This window comes from Ailuropoda melanoleuca, chromosome 12 (genome assembly GCF_002007445.2).
Source record: "Ailuropoda melanoleuca isolate Jingjing chromosome 12, ASM200744v2, whole genome shotgun sequence".
NCBI lineage: Eukaryota > Metazoa > Chordata > Mammalia > Carnivora > Ursidae > Ailuropoda > Ailuropoda melanoleuca.
This window is the reverse complement of record NC_048229.1, coordinates 79236401-79246944: the sequence shown is the minus strand read 5'-3', so window position 1 is coordinate 79246944 and position 10544 is coordinate 79236401. Positions and strand designations below refer to the sequence as shown.

The 10544-nt window shown below is 53.5% G+C and overlaps 1 long non-coding RNA gene across 1 annotated transcript in view; it reads left to right on the top strand.

The window, feature by feature from the left end:
* The first annotated feature begins 655 nt into the window (after positions 1–655).
* Positions 656–10544, top strand: part of LOC109490218 — a 63219-nt gene continuing 53330 nt past the window's right edge. The window contains exon 1 of the long non-coding RNA XR_002143504.2: positions 656–1637. This is a non-coding gene — a long non-coding RNA (uncharacterized LOC109490218). The remainder of the gene's footprint in view (positions 1638–10544) is intronic.

Below are 10544 nucleotides of genomic sequence, written 5' to 3'. Positions count from 1 at the left end.
GGGATTGAGCCCCACATCAGGCTCCTCCACGGGAGCCTGCTTCTTCCTCTCCCGCTCCCCCTGCCTGCGTTCCCTCTCTCGCTGGCTGTCTCTCTCTGTCAAATAAATTTTAAAAACTCTTAAAAAAAAAAAAAAGAAAATCGTGCTGATGTAACGATCATTCACCACAGGCCCATGTTTTGAAGGTATGATGGGATTTGGTGTGCCCAGTCGCTCTGTAAATAGACACTTTTGTCCCACTGTAGGGCTGGAAAAGCCAGGGCTCGGAGCGGTTGAGGAAATGTGGGTGGGCATGGAGCTCAGAGATGGAATTCTATGCGTGAGCCCGGGGAGTGTGCACCTGCAGCCATGTGGGGGCTTCGGTCAGAGCCCGCTGTGTGCCCAGCAGTCCAGAGCCCCCTCACGCTGCACTATCACGCATCCACGTTTCTGGTCTGTTCTCCCCCTTGCAAAGAGGGAGCATTTGGACACAATCTCTCCCAGGCCGTCTTGCTGGCCCAACGATGCACTGGGGCGAGGGGGCCGTGTTCATGCACATGAAAGACTGTGTTGGGGTTTTCCTGTAAAACTGTTGTTTTCTTGAATATGAGGAGATGTGCCCTAACTCGACTGTCTTTGGCAGGAGGCAGACATTCCAGTAAGGGAGTAACCCAAAGGAAACGTCTCCGTCCAGCCAAGGCCTTCGCACACGTCTGACCCTGGAGGTGTGGTTGCAGACAGTCATGCGTTCAGAGAGAGGACCCCTCCGGTGGGCACAGTGCAGACATGGTTTCGGCTTTCAGAAGCAGTCACGGGGGAGCGGACCTCTTCCTTCTCCGTTCCAGTCCTGGCTGGGATGGCGCTCAGGAGCACACTGCAGCGGGAGCAAAGGGAGTTTATTTAAAGAACCCGAAAGGTTAAACCACTCAGTGATCTGCGGAGTTGACGGAGAGGCACTATAAGCAGCCTAGCCAAGTTCGACCTGGGCGGTGCGGGTCTCAAAATGCTTCCTGCACTCTGGTGTCTCTCGATTCCAGAATATACAGCAAAGTGCTGGACAGCGAGGCGAAACCAGGAGCCAGGAGCTTTCGAGGCCAGCCCTAGGCTGCACGTTCTCTGCATCCTCCATAAACAGCTCGTGACTCCGCACAACTGCAGGGGTGGATATTGTTCTTAGCCCTCACTTAGAGATGGAGAAACTGAGGCACGGGAGGCGGGGCGAGGCCACATGCTCCAGGTCCGGCAGAGTATGGGGCGGAGCTGGGGTTTGGAGCCAGGCTGTACGGCCTCAGTGTCTAAGCTCTTCCCTTGGAGCCACCAGCTCACGCTCCACGGACGGGTCCTCGTCTGTGTCTCCAGCGAGACTTCGCTCCTGGGCTCTGCTCTTCCTCGTCCACCTGCCTCTGGGCTTCGGATGGGGCTCCTCAGATCCCTCGGTCCTGCAGACTCACAGGTCAGAAACGGACCCTGACCTTCACCGTGGGAACCCTCATCTTACCCAGAGCCCTGAGGCCAGATGAGCCATGAGCTTCACCGGAGGCCCCCGGCCACAGCTCTCCACGTCACTCGGGGCTGTGTCCCCAGAATGCCACCTGGAGCCTGCTGCGCACACAGGGGCATGACCTCCAGCACACGTCAGCTGAATCAGAATCACCAAGGTAAGGCTTGACCTCTTGGAATGCACCCTCGATTTCTATCCCCACGTTTCTGTGTCCACTTTCTCCCCGAACTAGCAGACCGGGCAGCACCGGCTGCCCTTTTGACCTCGCGGATGGCTTACTTGGTTGGTCGCCTGGTGTCCACTGGGCTGTGCTGGCGGAGTGCCAGAGTTCTGCATTAACATGGGAACAATGGGGCGTCCGGGCTCAGAAGGTGTGGATGTCTGTGCCTGCCACTGGCCAGCAACACGAGGGCCGTGCAGGTCTAGGTTTACCAGCAGCAAAGTGGGTTCTGGACCCTGGTGCCTCGTGATGCTTGTAGCTGCTCTCTGCTACTGTCTGTCCTAGAGGGGAGATGATAAGGTTAATGGGATAGCCCCAACTCCAGCCTATGCCCTTTCCCCAGGGATGGGCCTTCCACTCTCAGAAACCCTACATCCCAATACGGGTTAGGCCACCCCTTTGCCGAGACAGAATGCACAGGCTGCCCCCAAAACCAGCTCTGATAAAGCGCTTTAGGGAAAACTCATTAAGAAGCCTTCGTCCACCCACCTCTTGCATCCTCACAGCCGCTCCCCTGGTCCTCACCACGTCACCATGCCCCGGACTTCCCGACAGCTGCTGACAGGCCTCCCTGTCCCACCCCATCCACACCCCGTGGTCTTCTTCAAGCCATGCACGAGCTTCTCTTGGGCTCCAGAAAAGACCCAGACTGGAGGGCCCTTGGTGACGGCTCGGGCTCACTTCCCCGTCACCCCCCGTGCCCTGTGTTCCTGCCACCAGAGGGGAATGTGTCCCTCCTGCAGTTACTTCATGTCCCCTCCAGCCTCTGCTGGACTCCTTGCTTGCTGCCCACCCCCCGCCAGGACCGACAGAAAGTATGCCCTGTGCCTTTTCCTGCACCTTTCCTACTTCTTAGCTCTGGCCTTCCACATCAGCCCCACTGGGAATCCCCCATCCTCCCCAGCCAGGGCCCCCAATACTGCACGCTCCCCTCTGCATCGTGGTGGCCTCGTCCCCTGGGCCATGGCTCCACGAGGCAGGAATGTGTGTTTTCCCGACAGCCCAGCACCCAGGGCTCATGCACTCAGGCACCATGAATATTCCCGCTTCAGTGGTTAAGGGCGGCGGGGGCAAAGGCGCCCCCCACAAAGCAGGACTGCTCTCTGTGGAGGACTGTGCACACCTGATGGGCTTCAAAAGTTTGTTTCCAAAGCTGCGTTTTTTTAAATGAAGATGCCACCAAATGGCAGGATTCCTGGCTTCCTTGGCCGTGTGCGGAGACGGCGTTGAGTTTGTTTGGCCGTGGGCACTTCCGGGGACAGAGGGTTTCCTTTTTTTCATTTGGAGTAAGAGCGGCCAAGGCGCGGGGGATTTCAATTCTTTCTCGGGGAGCGTGAGTCGGGTTCCGCCAGCTCACTGGCTGCCTGCCACCTCCTCCTTCCTCGGTGTTTGTGGCCTCGCCGCTCCTGCTGGGGACCAGTGTGTCCCCTCTCGTCTGGGCGCTCTCGGCTTTCCTGGGATTTATCAGGGAGACAGTTGCCATCCCCGTAAAACCCCGCTCCTCGCCGCTCGGGTGAGTCCCCGCCTCTGCCCTCTTCACACGCCAAGGGTGGAACGTGAGAAGTCATAATCACCCGGTCCAGCCGCATTGTTTGCGCCCTGCTGTCCTGGGCCCCGTCCCTGTGTCGCCCCTTTGAAGTGTCTAAGCCTCTAGTAGCTTTCAGATGACACTTCAGTCACACCTCTTCATTCTTATCACCGCCAGCAGCGGTCTTTGAGTTGACACGTTGGCAGCCCAGAGGCCTCTCCAGAGGAGCATGTCCCCTGGGTGACCTTTTGGCTTCTGAAGACGGCACCTGGACCTGCAGATGGAGGGGGTCCACGGCGGGGCCTCCCCCGTACAGCGCCCATGTCTCCTCTCCTCACCCCCGCTCGGGAGCTAGCTGCTGCCCGCTGGTTTTTCTTTAATTGTAGTAAAACATACATAACGTGAAATTTACCATTTAAACCATTTTTAAGTGTACAGTTGTATGGCACTAAATATATTGACGTGCAACCATTCCCACCACCCATCTCCAGAACTTGCTTGTCTTCCTGAACAGAAACTCCATCCCCGTTGCACACCCACTCCCCGTCCGCCTCCCCAGCCCCAGGCACCCACCGTCGTCTTTCTGTCTGCTTGGGTCTGACTGCTCTCCGCTGCTCTCCGCTCCTCGCGTCGACGGAATCTCAGTATTTGTGTCTTTGCTGCTGGCTTATTTCATTCGTTGTAACCCGTGTCAGGATGTCCTCCCTTGTTAGGGCTGAGTAGTATTCCGCCGTATGGACGGACCGCTTTTCGTTTATCCATTCGTCTGCTGATAGACACTCCGCTGCTTCCGTCTTTTCGGACATCGTGAATAGCACTGCTGCGATCCTAGGTGTGTAAATGTCTGAGTTTTGGGTATGGACCCAGGAGCGGGGCTGCTGGGCCGTGTGGCACTTTGTGTAACTTGCTGAGGGGCTGCCTGGCCGTCTTCCAGAGCGGCTGCGCCGTGTTGGCTCCTCAGCAGCAGAGCCCGAGAGCCCGGCTCCCCCCTCCCCCGTCCTGGCCAAGCTAATGCCCCCCTGCCTTTGTCACGACAGCCGTCACCCCAACGGGCGCGCCATGGTACCGCGGTTTGGTTTTGTGTCAGAACCTGCCGGTCGTCTTCTCCTAAAACACCATTTTAAAGTACTTTTCCCTCTCACCTTCTCTCCTCACGAGTCAAGGAGACAGTTTAAGAAAGATGTGGGCTGCCTTTTGTGCCACAAGCTACGTGTTGTTGTTGTGATAACGACGGATCCGGGGCTTCTCCCAGGAAGCCACCTGGGTGCTCACTCGGAGGGAGAGGGAGCATGTGTGATGACACTGATGACTGCCACTACCTACGACACGGTGCCAGAGGAGACACGATCTCCCTGCTTTACGGACGAGGAAACTGAGTCTTACGCGGAAACCTTCAGGGCCCCCATCCTCAAGAAGGCCAGTCTTTCCCTCCTCCAGCAGAAACATTCCGCCAGTGATATTCTGGAAAGGTCTCGTTAGCGGAGGCCATTTGACTGGCCCGAGGAACAGGTCCCTGAGGCCACGGTGGGACTGCCAGTCTCTCTCCTGCTGTCCCATCAGGACAGAGCACAGAAGCGACCAAGATGGGCAGAGTGTGCAAGTGGGGGGTGGGGCAGGACACGATGGCTTCCGAAAGGGCTCCTGCAGAGGTGGGGCTAAGCCAGGTTAGTTGAGATGAGTCCGGGGGTATGAAGAGAAAGGTCATTTTGTTGAGAGGAGCCTGGGATCCCACCCCTCCTCTGCTCCAGGCCTCCCGTGCTGCCATCTCACTCCAAGTAGGGGTGGAAGCTCAAGCCAGGTCCTGCGCCGTCCACCCGCCTGCCCATCCTTCCACTCTGACCTCCTTTCTTGCCTCTGGCTCTTACTTACTTTGCTCTGGCCTGAGCGTGTCCTCGTCACTGTGCTCTGTCTCAGTGCCTCTGCACTGGCTGTTCCCTCTTCCTGGTACGCTTCCCCAGACATCTCAGGTCTTCACACAAGTGTCACCTCTCGGACCTCTGCTTAATATCACAGCCCCACCCCCGGTGCTCTCAGCCCCCCACTATCTTTTCCTCGGGGGCACACAGCACCCCTAGCATACTGTGTACTTACTCATTTATTTCTTTGGGGGTCTGTCTCCACTTCCAGCGTGAGTCCCACACGGGCAGGCACTTTCATGTGTTCTATGCTGTGTCCCCAGAACTTCCAGTAGTCACTGGTCCATAAGGATGCCCCATGAATATTTGACAAATGAAGTCTAGGCAGAAGGAACAGTACAGACACAGGAATGTGAAACATTTGGTGTATTCAGGGAACCCTGTGCAGTTCGTTGGATGGGAATTAATGATTAGGGCTACCCCGTACAGTTGTTTAGGCAGTGTACTGCACAAGGATGCCAAGCCCAAGAGGCCAGTGGGGTGAATTCCAGTCTACCCAAACTTACCAGTATGCACAGGCACAAAGCTGCCTTGGAACGGGTGACTTTCCACTGGGCACAAGCTGTATGTGGGCTACTGGTGGCCTTGAGTACAGGGGACGAGCATCAGAAACTGAAGCAAGGTAGACAACAGAGATGGGTCATCAAGGGCTTCTTCCTGACCACCAAGAGGAGGCTGCAGCCTGCATGGCATCCATTCAGCCCCCCGATTTCAGTACCCTTGTCATGGGCAGTTCCTGGCACTTGCCAACATCTCCCATTTCTCTGCTTTGCTTTCTCCGATGCAGAGAAGGCCCCCCAGCTGCCCAGAAGTGCAGGGCCATGAACATCCCAGGGGCAACCCTCACCCAATAGTGCAGGGGTCAGTGGACACGTGCCAGGCTCCCCTGAGAGTTCGGACTTGCCCCCAACAGTAACTGCTCATGGATGCACTCCACTGAGTTTTCCCTTCCCTCATCTCCCTCCCCTGATCCCTCACTCCTGCTTCCTGGCACCATCTTCCAAACAAACCACCTACACCGAGTCCTTGCCTCAGGCTCTGCTTTTGGAAAACCCAAACCAAGAGAGAGCCATTAAAGATTATTTCACAGATGAGTAACAGCATCAGGTTTTTCACCTGGAGAGATCACCATGGACACTGGACAGAGGGTGGGTTGTATGTTGGTGCCGGACTGGGGCTTGGAGGCTCTAGCAATGGCGAGTGCCTCAACTCGTTCATGGCAGTTTGGGTGGGTGCGTAGGAGGAACGGGAGACACACTTAGTAGGCAGGGTATGTGGAACCTGGCGCGTGACGACCGGGAGAAGGAGGAGCCTTCGATGACTGTGGTACTTCTGACCTGGCTGATTGGGCAGATGGTCATGTCTCCAGTGAGAACCCGATAGCAAATGCAGGGAGGGGACAAATTAGGGACCTTGGGAGCAGACATGGTTGATGGCCTTGTTTGGATGTATGAGGCACTCTCCCAATCTTGGTTTCATTCTCTTCTTTTCCTCTCTGGTGCAGAGATGTTTTCTGAAATACGCTTTTGTTCGGCGTGTAGAGTAAGTAAGGATAGCTGTGGCAGTCTCTTGACGTCAGGCAGGGTTTCAGGAAGATACAGGTGATGCAGTCAAATAGAGCCATTGAGGAGAGTTTACTAGAAGGCTGTGCCAGGACTAAAGGAATTCAACTAAGGAGGTGCACCCCCAGGCTAGCAACGTGGGGGAGCCCTCATCACCAGGGCCAGAGGGCAGAGCTGTATCTGCAGGACAGGACTAACAAACATGTCCCTTTAGTTAGGGCATGACGTCGGTCCAAGGGAGTACTGCAGGAAGAGGTCCGGGGGAACAAACACTCCTCCCTACTTCTGGGTCCCTAGCAGTGCCCAACTGATTGAACTCAGCTGGAAGCCAGAGGGAAAGGGAGTCCTTTGCTGCCTCTTGGGGCACAGAGCAGTGCACTTGGCAGGCAAATGAAGACATCTAGCACGTTCTTAGAAAGGAGTCAGGGACAGATGAATGAGGGACACAGTCACCTTCCTGAATCTAATCCAGACCTCCTGCTTGAGCACCTCCCACGGCTTGCCACGGAACGTGGAATGAAACACGCTTGCCTCCCCGTGACCTGCTCGAAGGCTCACCGGGTCCAACCCCTGCCCATCCCTCCCTGCTCACCCCTACCTGCCCCAGCTCTCTGTGCCTGAAACATCCTTCCCTGCTTTTCCTTACCCTTGGCATCTCGTCTCCTCAATCAATGGGGTGTTTCCAAATTTTATAGACCAAGGCTGTTTTTAGGGACAATACACAGGACAGTAGTGGGGAAAGTGGGGGTGGGGGGACATCTTCTAAGACAGGTGGTGGGATTCTAAACCACCCCCACCAAGAGCAATACATGTCGAAACGTTAAGTGTACAGAGCCTTTACAGGATAAGTCTTGTAGGAATTTGTCCCAAGTAAATATTCAGACTACATAAAAAGCGTGTATATACAAAGATGTTTATGAACGGCTGTCAAGAACAGCAAAACTAAATACACTAAATAAATATCAAACTTGATGCCTGTATGTTCATCAGTAGAAGCTTGGTTTTAAAGTTGAAAGTCCATCTCCATATGATGAAATATTATGCTATTAAATTTAGGTGCATTGACAAGGAAAATGAGTATAATATAACGCAACATAGAAAAGCACAGTAGAGAACAGCGGGATTTCATTTTTGGAGATGTGTATATGTATATATATACACACATATAGCTCGAGGTGGAAGACGTGTGTGTGCGCGCACGTGCGTTAGATAAATGTAAGTCGTCTTTGTCTGCACGTGTCCCTCTATGTCAAGCCACAGCCACTGCCTTGGCTGATGAGTACCTTCCATCCCGTCCTGTGTAGCCCTGGTCTGAACTGGAAAATTCTGCCAGCCAAGAGGAATCCTTATTTAGTGGTGTTGTCAAAAGGGGCCTTCAATAGCACATTCATTCTGCACTCTCGAATTCAGCCAGGAAAGAGAAGGGGGTGGTGAGGGAGAGAAGAAAAAGAAAAAGCCAAGTGTTTCTGTAAGCGTTTTTGGAGACTCTGAGCTCAATAAGGCAGGTGTGCTGTGTGGGCTGCTTCAAGACCACAGGGGCAAAGAAGCAGTTAGAACGCTAATTAAAATGTGCCAAATAGCGAAAGCTCGGTCAGATCCAGCTGCAGAAACCCAGAGGTCAAAGTGCTTAAGGACGCATAAAATGCGGATTTTTCCATAATTATTTAAATATGTGTTAATGAGTGCTACAACACAGTCAGAGTGTGTCCATTAAAGGAGTAAAAATAAAGGGAAATTGGGAAGGAGTAGCTTGAGCAGTAGGAAAAGTGCTCATCTGGGGGTCAGACCCCCCCCCACCCAGTCTCTCTTCTGGCTCCAGACCCGCTCCTCACAGTAAGAGTAAGTCGCGCAACCTGTCTGAGGCTCCATCTTCTCATCTGAAAATGAGCGGCGGAGGGCAGGAAGTGGACCCCGCTACAAAACCCCTTCGTCATCAGAATCTGCCAATCTCCTGTATTTAATGAGACCGGAGAGTAAGACTGGTCCAAGGAAAGGGAGCTCGCAAGGAGACTATGGAACTTTATGTGCTTTCTTAGCGACATAAGCAGAGAAAAGGCGCTGTTCATCAACCAAAGGAGTCAAGACTAGAAGCGAGCCATTCAGGGGAAACTGGGATGGAGAGCTCAGGGGGAGGGGGTTCAAATAGGTCCACCACCGACCACCGGTCCTCTTGTCCTGCCCCCGGTGGACGCCCCGCAAGGCATCGGCACAGCTCAGAGTCTCTGGTCAGGGAGGGAGCCATTGCACGTTTGCTGGGAGTGGAGGAAATACGGGAATGACGTTCCATCATGTTTCTTCTCCAAGCGAGAAAAGAAACAAAAAAGAAAGAAAGAAACGCAGTCCAGGACCTCACTACACACCGTGCCGCTAACACCTAGCCCGTTATGAGAGCTGCTACTGCCAAAATAAAGAGTGTAGTGATTTCAGGGTATATTTTTGCCTGCGTTTTTGAGGATGTTTTGGGCCTTTCATCTCCTTTGAAGGCATGTCACCTAATTACGCCTCTTTCATCCACGTATTCCCCAGTCGGAACACGCCAGTCCCCTCTACGGCAATTGAGTATGACTGAGGGGTTTCCGCATTCCAGCCGGTGCAGAGAGCCTGGGTATTTGTGAATACCTGAATAAACTTCTTTAATCCAAAACCAAGCTCCTCCTGAAAGAAACGGCCTGAAAAGGCCTTTCATAGACTGTTTTCCAACTTGCTGGTTCATGGTTTCCTTGGATTCCACGGTGCTTCCTGTACTAATGGTCTCTGAATGCATTCCCAGCTGCGGCTTCCTGGTCTATCGAGGTCCCCAGCATCAAAGGGGAAGAAGGAAACAAGTAACACAGCAGATGCTTGCAGGAGCTGCTGGGCTGCTTAGGCTGAAGCCAAAAGGGAAGGTATGTGGGTGAGCATGTTGTGCTCTTCCTACAACTTTTTAAAAGACACACTGCTTCAGGTAACGCTTTAAAAACAAAGTTATACTCTCACAGCACACATGCGGGATTCATCTGCCAGATTAAAAGCAGGATGCTGCAATTTTCATTGAACAGTCATAAATAGAGGCCCAATTACACTATTATCTACTGATAAGTAGATTTGCTTTTGGAAGACTGACAACTTGAGTTGGAAACAACAGTCTAGACTTTTGAGATTGTCGTGGACCCACTAAGAGGGGACAGAAGTGACCCAGGTTCTGACACACGGCCCCACAGACACATGGCACCCTGAGACTGGAGCCCGGGGTGTGGAGTTCATCTGTGAGCGTGAGCACAGACTGTCACTCACGGTCCCACACGTGGCCTCTCCAACATGGTGGTCTTGGATCGAACTTCTTGCCGGGTGGCCAGCTTCCCCCAGAACAGGAGTTTCCAGAGAACCAGGGGAAGCCTCAGGGGCCTATTAGGACATAGCTTCGGACATCACAGGCTGCCAGATTCGAGGGGAGGGGACAGCGACAGGCAAGTCAGGCTGTGGAAGAGCCTGAGCTCGAGACCCCAGGGTAGCCACCTGCCTTGGAGCCTGGGAAACACAGTTGGACACCTCTGTGGTCTAGATTCGGTTCAACTTCGAATGTCCCTTCCTACTAGAAAAAGGGGGGAAAAATCTCTAAAAGGGTGATGTTTCTTTGCTCAGACTTGTTTTAAAAGGAGCTTTATTGAGGTGTAATTGGTGTATAATAAGGTGCTGTATTTAAAGTGTACCATTTGCCAAGAGTTGACATATATGCCTGTGAAATGATGACCACAATCAAGAAAATAAACAAAGCTGGGGGCATCACGATGCCGGATTTCGAGCTGTACCACAAAGCTGTGATCACAAAGACAGCATGGTACTGGCACAAAAACAGACA